The 9,401-nt window shown below is 37.9% G+C and overlaps 1 non-coding gene across 1 annotated transcript; it reads left to right on the top strand.

Annotated features, from left to right (window-relative positions):
- The first annotated feature begins 211 nt into the window (after window positions 1–211).
- Window positions 212–284, top strand: Trnar-ucg (transfer RNA arginine (anticodon UCG)). Its single transcript has one exon. It is a non-coding gene; the product is annotated as a tRNA-Arg (tRNA).
- The last annotated feature ends 9,117 nt before the right edge of the window (window positions 285–9,401 follow it).

Genomic DNA, 9,401 nt, shown 5'->3' with positions numbered 1-9,401 from the left:
CAAGTAATATTTAGTGTAACTACTGTAAGCAATTGATTTCCAGTTAATTTTTCTTTTTTCGTAGAGTAGCAGTTATATATGTTAATGAAGATTATGTATTCTTTATTAAGTAAAGTTAAGTAAAAAATATTTAAAAAAATATATACAAATATTATAAAAAAAAAATCAATAATAATAAATTGTATACATCATTTTCAATTCATGTTTCAAGGACCGTGTGGCCTAATGGATAAGGCGTCGGACTTCGGATCCGAAGATTGCAGGTTCGAGTCCTGTCACGGTCGGAACATGTGTCATTTTGCATTTGTTATGTTTTATTTTTATATAATAAAATTAATTTGATATTTTATGATTTCTATTTATTAAAGATTAGTACTGGTCATAAAATAGCTCGATGTGACAGTTATAATATAAATCAATGGAAAATTACATACAACGTACATATATAATTTAAATTAGGAAAATCAATCACATATATTACTTTTATCTTTTTTGCGACAAGATAATGAAATTTTATTTACGATTATAGCGATCTACTACAAGACAGTTCTGATGACGATTCATCAGAGAACGGTTACATACAAGGACAGCAATACCATTGAAAACGAATAATTCTGTATAGTTATCATATCATTACATATAAGCCGTCTTCTTCATTTCGTAGCAAACACTACGTCAAGCAACATTTATATAATTATTTTATATATTTAAGTATAAGATTCTACACATTTTTTATTAATATTATGATAACTATTGTAATTTCGCAGGTATTAAAATACAAACACTTCTCCGTCTTAACAGTTTTATTATATTAATATAACTCAATATTATCCACAGTGGTAATACAACTTGTTTCACAACTCGAAAATTACCGTTCCTCTTTTTAAAAAACCAAACAATGCGAACTTTTATCTAGTACTCAACTGACTAATCATAATATAATATTTTTCGGAACCGGTAGTCAAAATAGAGCTACTAAATAATAAAAGTACGAAATATTTAAATATACAATATAAAAAATAAACAAGCAAAAATCACGTTTTGTAGTAAATATGACAATAATATAAATTATAATTTATTTAATTCTTTTCATAATGCAGACTTATTTTAATGGGCACGGATATTCTTTACAAAATGCTCAATACTTATTTGAAATTACAGTATGATTAATTTATCAAGCTAACAATTATAATATTATTACCGCTGCTATGCATTAGCCGCTAGAACGGCGCCGTCGTCCATTTTGGAATGTTAGAGTACCTGAATGTGAATACACGCGAATGTGTAAACAGTCACTCGTTACATCGTAGTTATTTAATGTCTCACCCAACAATTCATCGAGTGGCGAGGCGAATCACGACCACTCATGTGGAATGTGAAATGCAACGTATACATATATGGCGGGGTGTCCATCAATGAACCAGGCCACCTGGATATATCGCTAAAGCAATGTTGCCATTACGTGCTACTCACACATACACACTTGTCTCGGTATTGTTCATTAGCCTATCCTATTTAAGTGGCACATTGATTTAAATGATTTTTTGGTGAAAAGGTTATAAAACCTAATGTTTACACGACAACTACACGAAAATTAAGTATGAAAAATAAAAATTTGGTCAATAGGTACATGTCTGCTTGCAATATTGATTAATGTTTGCGATTAGTGTGTCGTTCCTAGATGTAGACTGAAGTTCTATACGTAATCCGACATATCCTCTAATATTCCTCGACATATGGACCATGTTACATAAAAAAATCAAATGGTACTGATATTTAGTTCATTAGATTAATGAGTTCAGTATAATATTTAAATATAGATTAAAAAATAAATATCACGTACATTTTATAGAAACCTTAATTTAATCCTTATCAAAAATAAATATCTAACTATTTCGTTACAGCGCCATCTATTAAACTCGGCACAAACTACGTTACAAATTATAAAGTATGGTGCAGTATAATTGTTCTACAATAAAGTTATAGGTGTCGCAGCTATTTCAAATTTGTTATTTTAGAACTACTAATACTTATTTTTTTTTATTTATTTGCTGAATAATTATGTTCAATGAATTAATCTATTTAAATTTTTAATGTAAAATTAAAAAACCTAATAAGTAGACTGTAAAGTCAAAGGTTTTTTTTTAAAATTGTTTTGGACATTGGCGATCAAATAATAATAAATATTAAATAACTATTTTTAATGAAGAATACAACCATTACGCTTATTAAATAATACTTTGGTTTTTATTTTTAAATATTAAAAGTTATTGAACTTTCCTAGTAAATAAGAAACTATGATACGATGACAGTGACATCTGTAATGTAGTACGAATACTCCTTAAATTATAATGAGTTACGCTAGTTTCATCCACTAAGCACAGGTGGCGCTGTTATACATATGTTACGTAGTCTTAATACAAATGAACAGCGAATTATCTTATTAAACTCAAAATATATATTTTTTCAGATTGACATGTCGCTATTGGGGTCACCCTCCTCGCGGTGAGCCAGTTGTCAAGTTGGTCTGAGTTGACAAATCATTTAACTTTAACAAGTTTGCCTCACTCTCTATGTAATGTGACACACACCGATCGTATTCTTAGTACTTGATAGATACTTGACTCCAAATGTCTACATGATGAAACTTTAGGAAACAAAGATGATTATTTTATTAAAGCTAAACATAATGTAAGTTATAAGAATTTTAAGCGTGGCCAACACTTCCGGCCTTTCTGGCTTTTGTACCAAATGTTAAAGGGCTTTGTTTATAAATTTTAAAATCAGATTCCGTCCATATCACAGATACTACAAAGACGATAGAAAAGTGAAAGGCTAAGAGTCCGGATGTAGACATCCCCAAGGAATTTATCGTACAAAAATTTTTTTTTTTTTTTTTATATCGCCGGGAGGGCAAATGACTCTACTCCACCTGATGGTAAGTGGTAGTAGAGTCCAAACGCGACGACGGCCAGTACAGACGGGAAAAACGTTCTGCACTAGCCGCCTTCGCCTTGCCGGCCCGCAAGATGCCTCTTCACGCCTCGTTTGAAGGAACCCGGGTTGTAAGAGGAGGGGAATACGTGAGCTGGTAAGGAATTCCATTTTTTGGAAGTGCGACAAAGAAAGGAGTTGCCAAATTTCTTTGTTCGCGATGGAATTGATGTCACAGTTAGGCGGTGACATCGAGAACCAGCTCGCGTGGACTTAAGAAGGAAGGGGGAAGCAGGAATTAGAGAGAATAATTCCTCAGAGCACTCGCCGTGATACAGTCGATAGAAAGCGCTCAGTGCTGCTATCTCACGACGCAATTGTAAAGGTTCAAGGGTGTTTGTGACCTTTACGTCGCCAATAATGCGTACGGCACGTCGCTGCAACCGGTCCAAGGCCTCAAGTAGGTACTTAGCGGAGCCATCCCAAAGGTGCGAGCAATATTCCACGCAAGACCGTACCTGTGTTTTGTACAGCAGGCACAGTTGTTGTGGCGTGAAAAAGCGCCGCACCTTGTTCAGAACTCCGAGTTTCCGTGAAGCTGTTTTTATAACAGCCTCGATGTAATCCCTTGGACTAAGGTCGCAGCGAACGTCAATCCCCAGCATGGCGATTTTGCTTTGCATCACCAGCGGAGTACCACAGAGGGAGGGAAGGAGGGAAGGGAAGGAGTTTTGGGATAGGCCAAGGATTCTCGTGACCCTTTTTCTAAAATCAACTAAAGAGTTCAGGTCTCTGGTTGCTATACATTATAAAATCTTAGGAAACCGTTTGACAGATAATTATTATTATTACATAACAATATTTTCTCATCTGCGAACTACGCTATGATTTAAAATCTGTAAGGTGAACTCTTTCGATTTAAATGTCGATAGGCTTTCTCGTACAAATTCTGAAAAACCTGGTGAACTAACAACTGATTCCCTGGGAATGCGAACGGCTCGAATCGTGGGACTTCACATACATTAGACGTAGTGATGTCACTACGTCCGATGGACACATCGGTTACGTCTGATGTCACTGAAACAATATTAACTGCCAGTCGCCGTAATCGTGGCAAACTTTGAAACCAAAAAATAGCGCATATATTCGTCGCTCTATCCACATTATAAGTTGGTTATAGTTGAAAAACAAGGAGTTTTGAGTTATAGTGCAAAACATAAAACACCGTGACATATTACGTTGACTAACAATAGGGTTTATCTTTCGCCAATTTTAGATAATTGGAATTACGATTTAACCGAGAAATGCTGTTTTTTTTTTTTTTATAGAATAGGAAGGTGGACGAGCATATGGGCCACCTGATGGTAAGTGGTCACCAAACGCCCTTAGACATTGGCATTCTAAGAAATGTCAACCATCGCTTATAGCCAATGCGCCACCAACCTTGGGAACTAAGATTTTATGTCCCTTGTGCCTGTAATTACACTGGCTCACTCACCCTTCAAACCGGAACACAACAATATCAAGTATTGCTGTTTTGCGGTAGAATATCTGATGAGTGGGTGGTACCTACCCAGACGAGCTTGCACAAAGCCCTACCAAGTTAGTGTGCCATGCACCAGTTCATGCTATCATCTATACTAATATTATAAATGCGAAGTGATTTTGTCTGTTTGTCTGTTACGCTTTCACGTCTAGAACGATGAAATTTAATATGAAGCCTGAATCCCGAGGAAGGACATAGGCCAACAACAACATCTCCCCCCACCCCCCCTCTTACCTTACATACTGGTAACTTATATAGTAGGTATTTTTAATTCCATTTAATATTCGATCGACCGAAAGGTATTGCGGTTTTTGAAAGTAAAGATGATGTTACGATGGTTTTTGATGTTAGGATTAAATTGTCCATGGCATTTTTTCTATAAAGTTTTAATACTTAAGAAAAAATATTACGGCCTAATACTGTGTTTTCTTCTTTCGAATTATAAATCAAAAATCACAGAAAAAGGGAAAACAGCTACTACGCTATCATTTTTTCAGCGTACTTCGATACGCCATATACTATTCTAATTTAAATTCAGATATATTAAAGATATGTAATTCACACTCGATCGAAGTCATGTAAAAATATCAAAAATTCAATTTATATCGTCGTCTCAAGTATGAAATATTCCAAGCGGGGTAAAAGCGCACTCACCCGTCGCGGTCAAAAGCCTTCATATCCGCTGTTTGGTGAGGCATACGGCCGTCTGATCGAAAAATCTCATAAATCTACGACCCAGCTCGAATTATTACGTATCCTTTTGGATAGCGATAGTTTATCTACGAACAGGATTCGATTATGTCATAAAGAAGGTTCTGGTGAATTCAAGTTCAACATTTGAGGCCTCTTTTGTTAATTTCTAAAACATTTTTTTTGAAGAGAAAACTTCTTTAGGCACGTTGCGTTGGTTTATAGTTATGGATAGACTCGTGGCTTCGCGTCACCGACATGCTAATATTAATATAATGAAATCGTTGAAAGCACAAATAATTTAAGTATTTTGGATAATAATTATTGAAAATTATGTAAATACTAACAGTAATACAAATAATAAGTGTTTTTTAACTATTATTTATTAAATTTAAGCTGTATTAATATTTTTTACGAAGATTGCGACGTACTGTGTATTTTGATGAATAAAAAGCTATATAATAAAAAGGGATGCAATTATTACTTGAAGTGCCAATAGATGTGGAAATTGGACAATTATATTTTACAGTTTTCACTTCAATCGGTAGTCCCTATGACTGCCTGTTTTTTAATTTATATAAATATCAAACACAAACACCCTTGAACCTTTACAATTGCGTCGTGAGATAGCAGCACTGAGCGCTTTCTATCGACTGTATCACGGCGAGTGCTCTGAGGAATTATTCTCTCTAATTCCTGCTTCCCCCTTCCTTCTTAAGTCCACGCGAGCTGGTTCTCGATGTCACCGCCTAACTGTGACATCAATTCCATCGCGAACAAAGAAATTTGGCAACTCCTTTCTTTGTCGCACTTCCAAAAAATGGAATTCCTTACCAGCTCACGTGTTCCCCTCCTCTTACAACCTGGGTTCCTTCAAACGAGGCGTGAAGAGGCATCTTGCGGGCCGGCAAGGCGAAGGCGGCTAGTGCAGAACGTTTTTCCCGTCTGTACTGGCCGTCGTCGCGTTTGGACTCTACTACCACTTACCAACAGGTGGAGTAGAGTCATTTGCCCTCCCGGCGAATATAAAAAAAAAAAAAAATATATATATATATATATATAATGTAAGCTTTTATTTTTAATTAGGAAATAAATAGCTATATATTATTAAATGACTAGACGATTTTTGTACATAAAAAATATACCAGAATACGCAGCGCGTTTTGGAGGAGGTTTGAGTGCCTATATAATATTATTGTATAAGTGATTGTGCGTCGCAGTTTCACCTTCTTTTTTGTTGACGTGATAAGCGTAAATTTCATTTGATTGCAATAGATATATATGTATTCGTTATTTTATCTAATAGAATATTCAGTAGGAACTTCGAACGCGCTGTTTAATAACTTTCCTCCTCTGAATTGACCTATAAATAACTATCCATTTAGGTGCATACCTATGTTACGATTACACATTACACTTTAACTAACAAAAAAAATAATACATACATAGAATACCGGTATTACCTAATTATTTCAATATTTTATTAGATACCACTAACCGAATTCAACACTGGCAAAGCCGAGTGTTTTGCTTGTAAATATATAAATGTAATACACTATTGAGCTGGTTGGCGTGGTTGGTAGAACACTTGTCTTTCACGCCGAAGGTTGTGGGTTCGATTCCCACCCAGGACAGACATTTGTGTGCATGAACATGTATGCTTGTCCTGAGTCTGGGTGTAATTATCTATATAAGTATTTATTTACAAAAAAAAAAAAAGTAGTATATGTAGTATATCAGTTGTCTGGTTTTCCATAGCACAAGCTTTGTACAAGCTTAATTTGGGATCAGATGGCCGTGTGTGAAAAATGTCCCAGGATATTATTACTATTAATGATAGTGTATAAGAATAAGTATGCGATAAATTTGGCGAATATATTGAGTAGTGAATCTAAAACAAGTATTCAGCCTTATAGGGTATTGGGCGTATAGGGTTTTCCCAAGAGACCCGAGGTCTTCAAAAGTATTCAAAAGTATATATGTAATTCCACAAGATATATAATCCTTCCATGTTGAGTACTCCGATAACTCCCTAACGATGCCATAAAAATTATGACATATTTTATTTATTTTCATCATAGCCATTTGAGTTTTATTGCTATGGCTTTTTGTTTTTTGATTATAAACCTCAGTGGTCGATGTTTTTCTCGCGGAAAAATATATAACTAAAGAGAATAATTATATCCGAGTAATTAAACATCGTACATTATTTAGCAATAAGTATGGGCAAACCCCTCCCTTAATGGCAGATGCGCCCAAAAAAAGGCCCCCAGTTACCGGCAAGCCCGCTAGGCCCGACCAAGGTAGCGGTCGCGGTATCGGCAGGGCAGGGGGTGCTAAGAATCACCGGTTCACGGCAGGCTACCGTATAAAGCGACTGAAAATGGCAACGTATAATGGACGCTCGATGAGGCTGGACCATCACCTCGCCGAATTAGAAGTAGAGTTAAGTCATATAAACTGGCATATACTGGGGTTATCTGAAGTCCGAAGACAGGGGGAGGACACGATAACTCTAGAGTCCGGTAACTTACTCTACTTCCGCGAAGGTGATAACCTGTCCCAGGGTGGTGTCGGTTTTCTAGTCAAAAAGGATCTCATTAGCAGCATTGTGGAAATCAGTAGTGTGTCGAACCGGGTAGCGTACCTTGTCCTAAAACTTTCCGACAGGTACTCCCTGAAGGTTGTACAGGTATATGCGCCAACTTCGACATACTCTGATGATGTGGTCGAAGCGATGTACGAGGACATCGCAAAGGCCCTCAACGACACCTCGAGGGCCCACTACAATGTTGTTATGGGAGACTTTAATGCTAAAGTGGGAGTACAAGATAGCGGTGAATCGAAAGTCGGACCTTACGGCTTGGGCTGCAGAAATCACAGGGGGCAAATGCTGGTAAACTTTCTCGAAGCGCAGGGGCTTTTTTTGATGAATTCTTTCTTTCAAAAGAAGCCTCAGAGGAGGTGGACCTGGCGAAGCCCCGATAACGTGACAAGGAACGAGATAGACTTTATCATTTCGAATAAAAGGCACATATTTAGAGATGTTTCAGTGATCAACAGGTTTAATACCGGAAGTGATCACCGCTTGGTTCGAGGCACTCTAAATATCAACTTAAAAGCCGAAAGATCGAGAATGATGAGGTCTACTCTCCGACCTACCATGCTCCAAGCTGCTCAAGGCTCCGAAAAGTTCCAAATGGAACTTCAAAATCAATTCACCGCGTTGGAAACCATAAGCAGCATTGATGAGAGAACCGACACGCTGGTCAAAATACTGCAAAACACATCCCGCAAGTGTTTTCCGCCACAGAGAAGAGACAACGCACCAAAACTCTCTGCTGAGACACTCGAGCTCATGAGAAAACGACGAGAACTACCATCGTTTTTGTCAGATAAGGCCTTAAACCGAACAATAAAAACGCTGACGCGACGCGATCTCCGACGCTCCAATACCCGTGCCATCAAGGCTGCGATTGAGCAAAATCGGGGATCGAAAGTGTTCGCTCGCAAGTTTGGGAGGCCGCGTCTGACAAAACTTAAAACTGAAAATGGTGGGGTCGTTACCTCTAGGCCTGAGATTGTCGGAGAAGTAGAGAGGTTTTATGGGCAGTTGTTCTCTTCAAGATCGGATAAACCCGTGGGAATCAGTATTGATGACCAGCGCGCCCCTCTTATGCGCCATTACTCCGAGGAGCTCCCGGTCGTTGACCAAGGAGAGATTAGGGCGGCTCTAGAACAGCTTAAAAACAACAAAGCTCCGGGAGATGACGGAATCACAACAGAGTTGCTTAAGGCAGGCGGGACTCCGGTCCTGAAAGAGCTAGCAAGCCTCTTTAATTCCGTCATCCAACATGGCAAGACCCCGGAAACGTGGAGCGGGAGTGAGGTGGTACTGTTTTTCAAGAAAGGTGATAAAACCCTCTTGAAAAACTACAGACCAATCTCCCTCCTGAGTCACGTGTATAAGCTGTTCTCAAGAGTCGTCACGAACCGTCTCGCCAGACGACTTGACGAGTTCCAGCCCCCAGAGCAAGCCGGCTTTCGATCAGGCTACAGCACCGTGGACCACATCCATACTGTTCGGCAGATTGTGCAGAAGACCGAAGAGTACAATCAGCCGCTGTGTATGGCATTTGTGGACTACGAGAAAGCTTTCGACTCCATCGAAACCTGGGCAGTGCTCGACTCATTGCAGAGATGTCATATCGATTGGAGATATATCGAGGTA

Source organism: Nymphalis io, chromosome 3, assembly GCF_905147045.1.
Source record: "Nymphalis io chromosome 3, ilAglIoxx1.1, whole genome shotgun sequence".
Lineage (NCBI taxonomy): Eukaryota > Metazoa > Arthropoda > Insecta > Lepidoptera > Nymphalidae > Nymphalis > Nymphalis io.
This window is presented reverse-complemented; position numbering and strand designations above follow the sequence as displayed.